The 13,498-nt window shown below is 41.4% G+C and overlaps 1 protein-coding gene across 2 annotated transcripts in view; it reads left to right on the top strand.

Moving 5' to 3' along the window:
* LOC143290821 (bone morphogenetic protein 7-like) overlaps positions 1-13,498 on the top strand; it is a 42,758-nt gene that overhangs the window by 1,387 nt on the left and 27,873 nt on the right. The window lies entirely within an intron of this gene.

The raw sequence follows: 13,498 nt of genomic DNA, 5'->3' as shown, positions 1-13,498 counted from the left end.
CAAGTTCATGCATAGAGAAATTTTGCATGATGATTATTGGAACAGTGTTGTGTGTGTCATAACTGAAAGTGTGCATGGGCAAAAAGACGAAAAGAAAAAAAAAAAGAAAAGAAAGATTGTGCCATTCAGTTGGCATGCATGATAAATGTTAATTCACAGCGCTATCAGTCTATATTCACACAGTAGAACAGGTATCTGACATGTTGCAGATCAACCTATATTGTACAGTTTGCATGCTAACATTTGAATAATTGAATTGCCAGAGTTGTAATATTTAAACAATTTGATTCTTGATTACAAAACGAGACTTCTGCATTATGATATAACAAATACAATATACTAAAGCACTGATTTCTAATCATGTCACTAAATTATGTCTCCAGAGGCATGCACACAGTCCTATTAAAAAAAGGATTGTGAATGTTAAATGCTATGAGTATGATATTGAATGAATTATCTATATGATGACATATATATATCATTGATGATATAAATGATAATGATTATAATAATAATATATACATATATATAACACCATTTCTCACTAAGAGCTCAGGGCACTTTACTTGAAAGAAAAATATTACAAATTACATAAATCATTCATGACCACTCTTTCTCAACCCCCCACCCTCCCCCCCCACTCTCCTTTTCCCACTATTCATATATCCAGAGTGAGCTGACATGGGTGGTGCTCGAGAAAAGGAAGCTGAGAGTGCTTATAGATAGGTTTTAAAAAGATGAGATCTTAGGGATGAGCGAAAAGCAGAATTAGAATCAGATGCACGGATATGATGAGGAAGGTTGTTCCAGATGTGAGGAGCAGCAAAGAAGAAAGAAGGTTCACTATAGGTTCTTGCATTGACACGAGGAAGTTTCAAAAGGTAACAATATCAGTATCAGTATCAGTAGCTCAAGCCTGGTCAAATCCATCTACACTACACCACATCTGCCAAGTAGATGCCTGACCAGCAGTGTAACCCAATGCGCTTAGTCAGGCCTTGAGAAAAAAAAAAGATAAATGAATAGATAAAAAAGAATAAAATAAATTATGAAATAAAATAAAATAAAATAAAAAGGTAACAGTCAGAGGAAGAGCGAAGATTTCTTGTGGGAGCGTAAATACTGATAAGGTCAGAAAGATATGTAGGTCCTTGTGAAGTGGAAAGCAGAACAGCAGAGACATGCAACCTGATATATGTATATATATATATATATATATATAGATATAGATATATGAAAATTATAATTCTTGATTCAGTGGGGAGCCAATGCAGAGTGCGGAGGTGAGGAGAAATGTGATCAGTATATGTACAGAATTTTTAGTCTTTTGAATGTTGACAGTGGTAGTGGGGATTTTTTTTTTTTATTTATTTTTTTTTTTTACCCAGTTTTAGAATGTCATTATTTATGATATATAACCCAATATAACATTTGTCCACAGTGCACCTGAGGCTGAGTCAGAGTTCTGATGTTCCTAAACATAATACTCAGCCTTTTTTTTTTTTTTTTTAAGAAGCACCATGATTAACTCAGCTGTCAAGTTGGAGACTACGCAGTGTGTAATTTTCTTCGTTTCCTTCTCCGCCTCTTCCCAAGTCATAATGAATATTCTTCTTTAAAATTCTTCTTCTTTTTCTTGATGAAACATACTTAAATTAAAACATACTGAACTGTCGACTACTTCTTGTTCAGTTCTGTTTAAATTCATAGTGTATGATACAGATTATTATTTTAGGTTTGTTTTTTTTTTTTTCATAACTTTTCCTTTTTTTTTCTCCCTCTACAAACATACTCAAAGCTAAAACATACTCAACAGTCAACTACTTCTTGTTCAGTTCTTTTTAAATTCATTATTTATAGATAGTCATTGAATGAATAATATTTTTAGTTTATTTATTTATTTATGATTTTTTTTTTTTTTTTTTTTTTTTTTAAACGTAATTTGCTGTGTTGTGATGAGGTGTCACTCAAATTTTTATGTTGATGGGTAGAGTAAGACGAAGAGAAAATGGGAAAGAGAGGAGATGGTGTGATACTGAGAGAGAAAGGGGGAGAGAGATTGGGAGGGGAGATGGTTGAGAGAGAGAGAGGGAGGGGCGGGTGGATAGAGGGTAAAGAGACGGCGGGATGGAGATGAAGAGAGAGAGAGGTGGGAGGGAGGGAGGGGAGATGAAAGAGAGGGAGAGAAGAGTGGGAGGGGAGATGGAGGAGAGAGAGAGAGAGAGAGAGAGTCAGAGTGGGAAGGAAGAGAGGTTGGGAGGAGTCGGAGAGAGGGAGGGAGAGAAGAGAGTGCGAGGGGAGATGGAGAAGGAAAGGGAGAGAGAGAGGAGAGAGAGAGAGAGAGTGAGTCAGAGTGGGAAGGAAGAGAGGTTGAGAGGAGTCGGAGAGAGGGAGGGAGGGAGAGAAGAGAGTGGGAGGGGAGATGGAGAAGGAAAGGGAGAGAGAGAGAGAGGAGAGAGAGAGAGAGAGAGAGAGAGAGAGAGAGTCAGAGTGGGAAGGAAGAGAGGTTGGGAGGAGTCGGAGAGAGGGAGGGAGAGAAGAGAGTGGGAGGGGAGATGGAGAAGGAAAGGGAGAGAGAGGAGGAGGAGGAGAGAGAGAGAGCGAGTCAGAGTGGGAAGGAAGAGAGGTTGGGAGGAGTCGGAGAGAGGGAGGGAGGGAGAGAAGAGAGTGGGAGGGGAGATGGAGAAGGAAAGGGAGAGAGAGAGGAGAGAGAGAGAGAGAGAGAGAGTCAGAGTGGGAAGGAAGAGAGGTTGGGAGGAGTCGGAGAGAGGGAGGGAGGGAGAGAAGAGAGTGGGAGGGGAGATGGAGAAGGAAAGGGAGAGAGAGAGAGGAGAGAGAGAGAGAGAGAGAGTCAGAGTGGGAAGGAAGAGAGGTTGAGACAAGTCGGAGAGAGGGAGGGAGAGAGAGAAGAGAGTGCGAGGGGAGATGGAGAAGGAAAGGGAGAGAGAGAGGAGAGAGAGGAGAGAGAGAGAGAGAGAGAGAGAGTGGGAAGGAAGAGAGGTTGAGAGGAGTCGGAGAGAGGGAGGGAGAGAGAGAAGAGAGTGCGAGGGGAGATGGAGAAGGAAAGGGAGAGAGAGAGGAGAGAGAGAGAGAGAGAGACAGAGAGAGAGAGAGTCAGAGTGGGAAGGAAGAGAGGTTGAGACAAGTCGGAGAGAGAGAGGGAGGGAGAGAAGAGAGTGCGAGGGGAGATGGAGAAGGAAAGGGAGAGAGAGGGGAGAGAGAGAGAGAGAGAGAGAGAGTCAGAGTGGGAAGGAAGAGAGGTTGAGAGGAGTCGGAGAGAGGGAGGGAGAGAAGAGAGTGCGAGGGGAGATGGAAAAGGAAAGGGAGAGAGAGGAGAGAGAGAGAGAGAGAGAGAGTGGGAAGAAATAGAGGTTGAGAGGAGTCGGAGAGAGGGAGGGAGAGAAGAGAGTGCGAGGGGAGATGGAGAAAGAAAGGGAGAGAGAGGAGAGAGAGAGAGAGAGAGAGTGGGAAGGAAGAGAGGTTGAGAGGAGTCGGAGAGAGGGAGGGAGAGAAGAGAGTGCGAGGGGAGATGGAAAAGGAAAGGGAGAGAGAGAGGAGAGAGAGAGAGAGAGACAGAGAGTTTGAGTGGGAAGGGAGAAGGAGAGAGAGAGAGAGAGACTTCCCCATGAAGTTGTGGAGGCCAAGACCATTGACATGTTCGTTCGTGTCATGGGCCTCCAGTCTCCCCCAGTAGCTCAGCATTTCGTCAGTGCACATCTGACCTCCCCTCAAAGTGACAGAATAGTGAACAGGAGAAGGAGAGGAAGAGAGAGGGGGGAGAGAGAGAGAGTGGGAGGGAAGAGAGGGTGTTAGGAGTCGGAGAGAGGGAGGGAGAGAGAGTGGGAGGGGAGATGGAGAAGGAGAGGAAGAGAGAGGGGGGAGAGAGAGAGTGGGAGGGAAGAGAGGGTGTTAGGAGTCGGAGAGAGGGAGAGTGGGAGGGGAGATGAAGGAGGAGAGGAAGAGAGAGAGGGGGGGAGAAAGATAGAGAGTGGGAAGGAAGAGAGGGTGTTAGGAGTCGGATAGAGGGATGGAGAGAGAGTGGGAGGGGAGATGGAGAAGGAGAGGAAGAGAGAGGGGGGAGAGAGATAGAGAGTGGGAGGGAAGAGAAGGGGAGAGGAGTTGGAGAGAGGGAGGGAGGGAGAGTGGGAGGGGAGATGAAGGAGGAGACGAAGAGAGAGAGAGGGGGGGGGGAGATAGTGGGAGGGAAGAGAGGGTGTTAGGAGTCGGAGAGAGGGATGGAGAGAGAGAGTGGGAGGGGAGATGGAGAAGGAGAGGAAGAGAGAGGGGGGAGAGAGAGATAGAGAGTGGGAGGGAAGAGAGGGTGTTAGGAGTCGGAGAGAGGGAGGGAGAGAGAGTGGGAGGGGAGATGGAGAAGGAGAGGAAGAGAGAGGGGGGAGAGAGATAGTGGGAGGGAAGAGAGGGTGTTGGGAGTCGGTGAGAAGGAGGGAGAGAGAGTGGGAGAGGGGATGGAGAAGGAGAGGAAGAGGGGGGGGGGGGGAGAGAGAGTGGGAGGAGAGCTGGAGCTCAGTGAGAAGGCATTATTCATGAGTTAACTTAATCAGTTAATGTACACTTAATGTACACTTAATAGAACTAATAACAGGCGGAAAAAAAACAACAACCCAAACATTCTAGACAGAGCAGCAGCAGCACACACGTTCAGTGAAAAGTACAAAGAGTTTTACCTGGAGGGGCATTTTTCAAGTTCTGTTGAGCGATAAGGGAGAAAAGAAAGAGAGAGCTGGTGGGTAAAGGTTGGTGGTGAGGGTGGCAGATAGAAAAAGGCAGGAGGAGGGGAAACCACACCACAACACCACACCACACCACACCACACCACCCCACACACAGAGATTAGCAAGGAGGGGCGATAGACTACCTGGGGTCCTGCCCCCCCCCCCCCCCCTGCACACCCCCCCTCCTGCCCCTCCCACCTCCCCCACTTGGCCCCTCCTTACACCCAAAGAGATGATTATCAGAACCCCCTCCACAGGTACATTACATTACTTGGGAGGCTTGATGGAGGGCTGTCTGGGTTAAAAACTAGTTGCTGAGGTCCCTGGCTTGTCTTTCTTTCTTTCCTGTAGAACCTCCCTCCCATTCTCTGTGTCTCTGTCTCTGTCTGTCTCTGTGTGTGTGTGTGCTGTCTGCCTGTGTGCACACTGTACAGTTTACGCTAATACAGGCTGCGGTAGGTATGTTCTCTGTCTGTCTTTGTCTCGGTGGTCTCTCTTTCTCTCAGTCTTGGTCTCTCTTTCTCTCTCTCTCTCTCTCTCTTTGTGTCTGTTTACAGGTCTCTCTTCTCTATCTCTCTGTCTCTACTGTCTATATGCAAGCACATGTACAGTTTACATTACAGGCTGCGGTGGTAGACTGCAAGCTAAACAGAGATCTGACAGACGGACACACAGGTTTTCAGTCTTTTATATATATATATATATATATATATATATATATATATATGTATATATATACGAGGTGTGGGCATGGCTTTTTGCATGCGCTCACTGGTGTGGAGTTTTGGTTGTAGCTCATGAAACCATGCCCGTAGTGTGTGTGTATATATATATCCTCAGAAATTTATATACAGGTCTGTTAAAGTGTTAGACTGGACAGACACCTCTTTGTATTACACAGTGTTAGACTATAGGTTGACAGACTTTATGCAGTTCTGTGAAACTAGACAGCTATACCTGTCAGGAAAATTGACAGTTACCTGTTTTGCATTGGACAAGACAGACACACCTGATAGATTAGACAGACAATTTCGGACAAGACGGACATGTATACAGTGTGTATTTGATACATGCATTACAGTAGATTAGACACAGAACTGTAGACACTCCCTAACTAATTAGAATATTAAAGAAACCTGTTTGACTCGACAGACAGGCATATTGGACAAGGCAGACTAGAAATAGTAGAATTATATCATAAGAAATTTTATACCTGTATTTTGTATTTTTGTGTTTTGTATTTCTTTTTATCACAACAGATTTTTCTGTGTGAAATTCGGGCTGCTCTCCCATGGGAGAGCGCGTCGCTACACTACAGCGCCACCCAATTTTTTGTATTTTTTCCTGTGTGCAGTTTTATTTGTTTTTCCTATCCAAGTGGATTTTTTCTACAGAATTTGCCAGGAACAACCCTTTTGTTGCTGTGGGTTCTTTTACATGCGCTAAGTGCATGCTGCATACGGGACTTCGGTTTATCGTCTCATCCGAATGACTAGCGTCCAGACCCCACCACTCAAGGTCTAGTGGAGGGGGAGAAAATATCAGCGGCTGAGCCGTGATTTGAACCAGCGTGCTTCTCTCAGTGTACAAGTATGCAGTGAGAGAGAGACAGAGAGAGAGAGAGAGAGAGATATTGCAAGGGATAGGTGGTTAGGTGTTTAAAATGAAGGGTACTTATATATATATATATCTTGAGAGAGGGAGAGAGAGAGAGAGGGAGAGAGAGAATATTGCAAGGGATAGGTGGTTAGGTGTTTAAAATGTAAGGTACACACACACACACACACATATTTTTTTATATTTTTTATATATTTTTTAGATATATATCCCTTGAGAGAGGGAGAGAGAGAATATTGCAAGGGATAGGTGGTTAGGTGTTCCAAATGTAGGGTACATTACTACATATATATCCCTTGAGAGAGGGAGAGAGAGGAAGGAGTGTCTGAATTTCTGTCCTTCAGGAGAAAGGGAAGGGTCTGTGTGGGGGCTGGGGGGTTGGTGGGCTGAGAGAATGGTTTTCTGTGTGTGTGTGTGTGTGCGTGCGTGTGTGTGTGTGTGTGTGTGTGTGAGATAAGAATATCTCTCTCTCTCTATATATATATATATGAGATATGAGTCTGGGTTGTGTTCCTGACTAAGAATGAGAGAAAGTTCAACTTAACATATAAAACAAGAGAGGCAAGGCCTTCAAGACTCACTTGTGATAAATTACGTCCCTTAGCATTAATTACAGAGTAATTTCCCTTTTTTACTATCTGCACCAAAACGTTTGCAAAATAAATAAAAATTCCATGCTTAGCAAAAGAAGTTCCTGTTTGAATAAAAAATGATAATAATGACTCCTCATGTTGTTGTGTCAGAATAAGAGGTCAAAGTGCCAAGTTTAGAGAATACCAAAAATATAAATATAACAGTAAATGCAGTTTGCATATAATTAGGCTTCTTTTATTATTTTTTTGTGCCCATCCCAGAGGTGCAATATTGTTTTAAACAAGATGACTGGAAAGAACTGAATTTTTCCTATTTTTATGTCAAATTTGGTGTCAACTGACAAAGTATTTGCAGAGAAAATGTCAATGTTAAAGTTTACCACGGACACACAGACACACACACACACACACACACACACACACACACACAACTGAACACCGGGTTAAAACGTAGACTCACTTTGTTTATACAAGTGAGTCAATAAATGAGTCAAATAAATGAGCAGCTACAACAGCAGCAACAAAACAAAACATATTATGATATATATTATATGATATATATTATAAGTGTACTCATAAATCATACATAGGATAATATGATTTCCGTTTCACTTCCCCAATCAAAAATGGGTATGAGACCTTTAACCTTCAGTGCATTATGATATATGATAAACATAATTTTATAGGTATATTATTCTATTTTGACAGACACAGTGTCCTACACGTACACAGAATGACAGATCTCTGTTATTTTATAATGTGTGATTTATATATTGCATCTGACCATGACCCCCCACTCATATACATTCTCTCTTGTCTTGCTCTGTGTTTATGCTTGATTGATCTATCTTAAGTCTCAGTCAGTCTCAGTCTCCCTCTGTCTCTTCTCTTCAACTCTGATATCTCTCTCTCTCTCTCTCTGTCGTTTTCTCTTTCTGAAGTTTCCCTTGCTCTCACACCCAAACTTTTAATTATCGAATTAATATCACACACACACACACACACACACACAGAGAGAGAGAGAGAGAGAGACACACACACACACACACACACAGAAACACACACACAGATACACACACACAGACACAAACACACACGCACACACACACACACACACACACACACACACATGCAAAGATACACAGACACACACAGACACACACACAGACACACACACAGACACACACACAGACACAGACACACACAGACACACACACACACACACACACACACACACACACACACACACACACACACACACACACACACACACACACACACAGATTGACTGCACACCCTAAGAACTATTCTGCACTACTGGTGGGGAGTGGGGGTGGGTTGGTGGTCAGGGAGAGGGGAGGGGGTAGGGGGGTAGGGGAGAGGGTGTGTGTGGGTGGGGTGGGGGGGGGGGGGGGGCGAGGAAAGCTCCAAGATGATTAGAACTATAGAAGCCAGGGCAAACTCAACTGGTGCACAGTCCTACAGGCAGTGATGATAATCTGGAACATTACTAGTACCTCTAGAGACCTCAGGCAGTGGACTTCTCTCCTCCTCCTCCTCCTCCTCCTCCTCCAGTGTGCCTTGTGGGCCTCTCCCTCGGTTGTGCCTTGGGGCTTTGTTGTGTGGCTTCAGCACAACAGTGTCTTGACTCTGAGCTTTTTGCCAACGATTCAATTCACTGCTCAGGCATTCACTTTTATCCCCATCCCCCATCCCCTTCTGGACCTCTTCTACCCTTTATCCTTACCATCTCACCCTGTCTACTCCATCATCCAGTGTTCTCTCTCTCTCTCTCTGTCTCTGTCTCTCTGTCTGACTGTCTGCCTGTCTGTCTCTCTGTCTCAGTGTCTGCCTTTGTCTGTCTGTCTGTCTGTCTCTCGCCCCCCCCCCCCCACCCCCCCAATATCTTTCTCTCTCTTTCTGTGTGTGTGTGTGTGTGTGTGTGTGTGTGTGTGTGATGTTGACTTTTGGTGTGTTTAAAAAAAAAGAAAAGAAAGATTTTATTTGATGGGATAGGATTGAATTGAATTGATTTTCTTACTTTTAAAATTTTTATTAGATGAAATGTAACACTGTCCACTATTCCAGTTATTAGATTCTGCCAGAGTACTTCTGTCTGTTTGTCTGTCTGTCTGTCTTTGTCTTTGTCTTTTCTCATTGGTGGCAAAAAATACTACCATGACTACTACTACTACTACTACTACTACTACTACTACTACTACTACTACTAATTTTGTTTACGTAGCACCTCATCAAATAGTTTTGCTCAAAGCTCTTCACAATTACACAGTTCCGTTTAGAAAAATAGACCTTTAATCATATGCATCAATGATTTATAATAAATATTTGACAGTTCCAGTTCCCGAGGTCGGTCTCTGTCTGTCTGCTGTCTTTTTAGTACTGGACATCATTTTATACATTTAAAAAAAAAAAAAATCTTATTTCTTTGACGGTTGTTTGTGTTGTGCAGACTAATCAGTAATCTCTGTGAAGTTTAAGTGTAGAACTTTTTTTTGATAGCCTTGACTTTTGCAAGGGGTTGGAAAGATTGTTAAGAAAGAAAAGACGAGAAACACACACACAAAAAAGAACTGCTTACAACACAAAAAGGGTTTTGAAACAGAGACACTTTGATGCACCCACAGGTTCTTGCACACAAACACATTCAGGTGCAGTGTGACATGTGTGGATGCATGCACATATAATATGCGTACATGCATGTGCATGCGTGCACGCACATGCACATATAATGATATGCACAAGATTTAGAGCTGGCACAGGACGGGCGCAATAGCCAAGTGGTTAAAGCGTTGGACTGTCAATCTGAGGGTCCCGGGTTCGAATCACGGTGATGGCGCCTGGTGGGTGAAGGGTGGAGATTTTTCCGATCTCCCAGGTCAACATATGTGCAGACCTGCTAGTGCCTGAACCCCCTTCGTGTGTATACGCAAGCAGAAGATCAAATACGCACGTTAAAGATCCTGTAATCCATGTCAGCGTTCGGTGGGTTATGGAAACAAGAACATACCCAGCATGCACACCCCCGAAAACGGAGTATGGCTGCCTACATGGCGGGGTAAAAACGGTCATACACAAGTGTGCATACGAGTGAACGCCGAAGAAGAAGAATGTTGAGGTGATAAAGTAAAGACCCCACGGCAACATCCTGAAGAAAAATCCACTTTGATAGGAAAACGAGTGCCCTTGCAGGTAGAAAAACAAAACGAAAAAAACAAAACGAAAAAAAAAAAGGGTGGTGCTCTCACAGTAGTGACACGCACTTCTTGGGGAGGGCAGCCAGAATTTCACAGATCTATGTATTTTAGAGACCTAGGTGTTGTGATGAAAGAGTAATAGTGCAATACAATAGAATTCAATGCAGTGCAATTCAGTGCAGTGCAGTACAATAGAATACACATTTTCTGTACAGTACAATACGAACACAGTTGTATTTGCGCGTGCTGTCACGCAAACATTTGGATAGAATTTGCGTCTCGGTTACAAAATGAAATTGACGAACAGTTTGTGGAAATGTGCATGTTGTGTGCTGGGCGATGGATGAATTAGAAAAATTCATTGACATTATGGACCCCCAATAGATGAAAATTAAAAAACAATTCATGGGAAGTATCACCGCTGTCAGTCCCATTCTTTCTCAGTAGTCCCCCCCTCACACACACACACACACGCACACATGCATGCACTCATGCATTTATAGAAAGTGTGTGTGTGTGTGTGTGTGAGAGAGAGAGAGAGAGAGAGAGAGAGAGAATCATCTGTGTCAAAATTACATAAAATTTGTGTAAAATTCGTTCTTTTTCTTTTTCTTAAAAGAATATACTGTAAAGATGGTGTTGTCTTTGAACCAGTGTAGTCAAAAAGAAAAAAAAAGGAATGTTTTATTGTTCTTCAGTACAGTCTGTCCAGAACATTTAATGATGTAAAAAAAAAAATGAAATGTGAAAAAAAAAAAAAAAAAAAAAAAAACAAGCTGCTATGCGGAAGAATGAATGATCCTGAGGGCTTTATCATATTTTGTGACATAGTTATTATTATCATTATTATTGTTATTATTATTATTATTATTTTCTTATAAAACTGAGCTGAACGCCGAGTTTAGATTAACCCCTTGAGTGCTGGTGATGAGCAGACTTGGCGGTGAAGATGTATACATGTATGCCTCCTCACTGAGGTAACTTGATAAGACAGAGCTTACAGGTGAGGATTTCAGTCACCACTCTCTGCACATGGACTTCTTTCTCTCCAAGGGGCTGCATCACTTTTGTTCATCAAAATCAGTTGCACCTTTGATAAACGCAAAAAGTACTACTAGTTCAAGTAGTAATTGTGCCTCACTTGATTTCATCAACTTAGGTACACTCGCTGTTTAGTCATCAAGGGGTTAACTTCAGTTGAGGTAATTGAATGTTTTATAAACTGTGTATTGCAAAGTCAGGTTTTGACTTTGTTTTGCTGCATTTTTGCGGTTGTTTTACTGAAATTAGGTACATGTAATACATGTAAATGTCGATTTTGGTTTGTGTGTTCTAATATGTTCTAATACTAGCTAATATTGGTTTAATGTGTGTTTAAAAAAACAACAACAAAAAAAACACCCACAAAACAGCTTTGTCTTAACAGCGTATCATATGCTGTCAAAGTGTGTATACTTGTCAAGTGTAACAAGATTTTAACAAAGCATGTAACAAGTCTGTTAGTTTTAATTCAAATTATTATAAAGTTTCTGTTTTTGAATACGTTTCAGGGCTTCTGATTCGTTAAAAGGTCTCTCTCTAAAAAAAAAAAAAAGGTCTCTCAGGGACTCGTTTTGCATTTATAACCATGATTCGAGCAGGTCCCCCACTCTAGTCCTTCAGAGCCTAGGAGTCACTTCAGTGCCGCACATTTTAATCTGCATCACTTCATACATGTACTTGTATGCAAAAGGCAGACACACACATTTATAGATGTATGTATGTATACCTCTTGGTTCTGCTATATAGTTCTTGTCACAATCATCCAGGTTTATGGGCCAAGAAGTGGTGAAGGGAAGCAACTCTTGTGGCAGACAATCCTGGTGTTCCAATGAAGTTTCCAGTTCCAAACAGGATTTTCATTCTTTACTGTGTTTGTTCTGGAAATTATTAGATCTAGAAAGTCCAAGACAGCTGCTGAGTGAACATGCAGCGCATTCTCTCCATTTTCAAAGCATCCGGAGCGAGTATTTGAATGCATTATAATCAGAAGCCCTGTCTCTTGTGACTATAATTATTCCAACATCGTTTGTATCAGTTGCGCTTGGCTTTGCTGTCTTATTTTCAAAAACCAGGCATAAACTGATAAAGTCTGTGCGAATGTGAGCAGCCGCTGTCATTATAATGTGAGCACTTATGTACAATATTATTTTCATTCACTCTTGCATTTTAGTTGTTTAATATTTTATATGTGTATTATAATATTGAATAATACATTACCAATGCACAATTGCACAGAAGTGTATACTGTATATATATATGTGTGTTTGTGTATGCGTCCTCATTTGTGCATACATGTTTTGTGTGTGTGTGTGTGTGTGTGTGTGTGTGCGTGTGTGTGTGCTTGTGTGTGCGCGCGCGTGCAATTTCAACTGAATATGTTGCCATAAGGTGCTTTTGTTTCAAATGATGTGTATTGTAATGTGCTGTGTAAAATTTAATGTTAAATAGCACATATATTTAAAAAAACAAACAAACAAACAAACAAACAAAACCCACCAAAAAACCTGTGCAGACAGATTTGATCAGAAACCTTTATGTCTTTTTGAAGTCAAACTGTGAAGATTCTGATAAAAATTATAATGGCATTTAACTCATGCACTTAGTTCATTACGTTATGCATATATTTTAGTCATTTATTCAAACATATTTTAAAGTCTTTTGTTTTATGAAGTATTTTAGTGAATTGTTTATGAATTTTAATTGATTCATGATTGTTATTTTCTTTTTCTTTTTTTTTTTTTTTTTTATAAACTTCTTGTTACACTTTGAAATCAATATTTTCTGTTTTATTTTAAACGTAAGTTTTCATGCAAAAATTTGGGTTTTTTTTTTTGTGTGTGTGTGTGTTATTTTATGGTGATTTGATTGATAAGGTATGTAAATGTGTAATGATGTGTACAAAAATCAATTTGTGAACTTGGATCTATGGATGCATGATAGTAATATTATTTAGTTGAGAAAGATGTAGGTTTGTTTGGAAGGGGTATTATTTGATTTTTTTTATAAGCCTTTGAATTCTACTGAAAACATGTTATTTTTTTTTTTTTTAGCTGACAGAGCGGTGGATATCCGTGGCATTCCACTTTGGTTTCTGAATTTTATTTTACTGTGTCAAGAAAAGTATTTTGAAATTAGTGGGATACATACATGTATGAAACTGGGATTGAGAAGTATTCCATATCTTTATGCACTTTTTCATTTTCCATAAAGATACAGTGTGGGGGCAAAGTTGTTGTTTATTATTTGTACACATAGGTGATAGCAGTTGCTCTTCATTTTGTTGACTCACTTGTGTAAA

Source organism: Babylonia areolata, chromosome 16 (genome assembly GCF_041734735.1).
Source record: "Babylonia areolata isolate BAREFJ2019XMU chromosome 16, ASM4173473v1, whole genome shotgun sequence".
NCBI lineage: Eukaryota > Metazoa > Mollusca > Gastropoda > Neogastropoda > Buccinidae > Babylonia > Babylonia areolata.
This window is presented reverse-complemented; position numbering and strand designations above follow the sequence as displayed.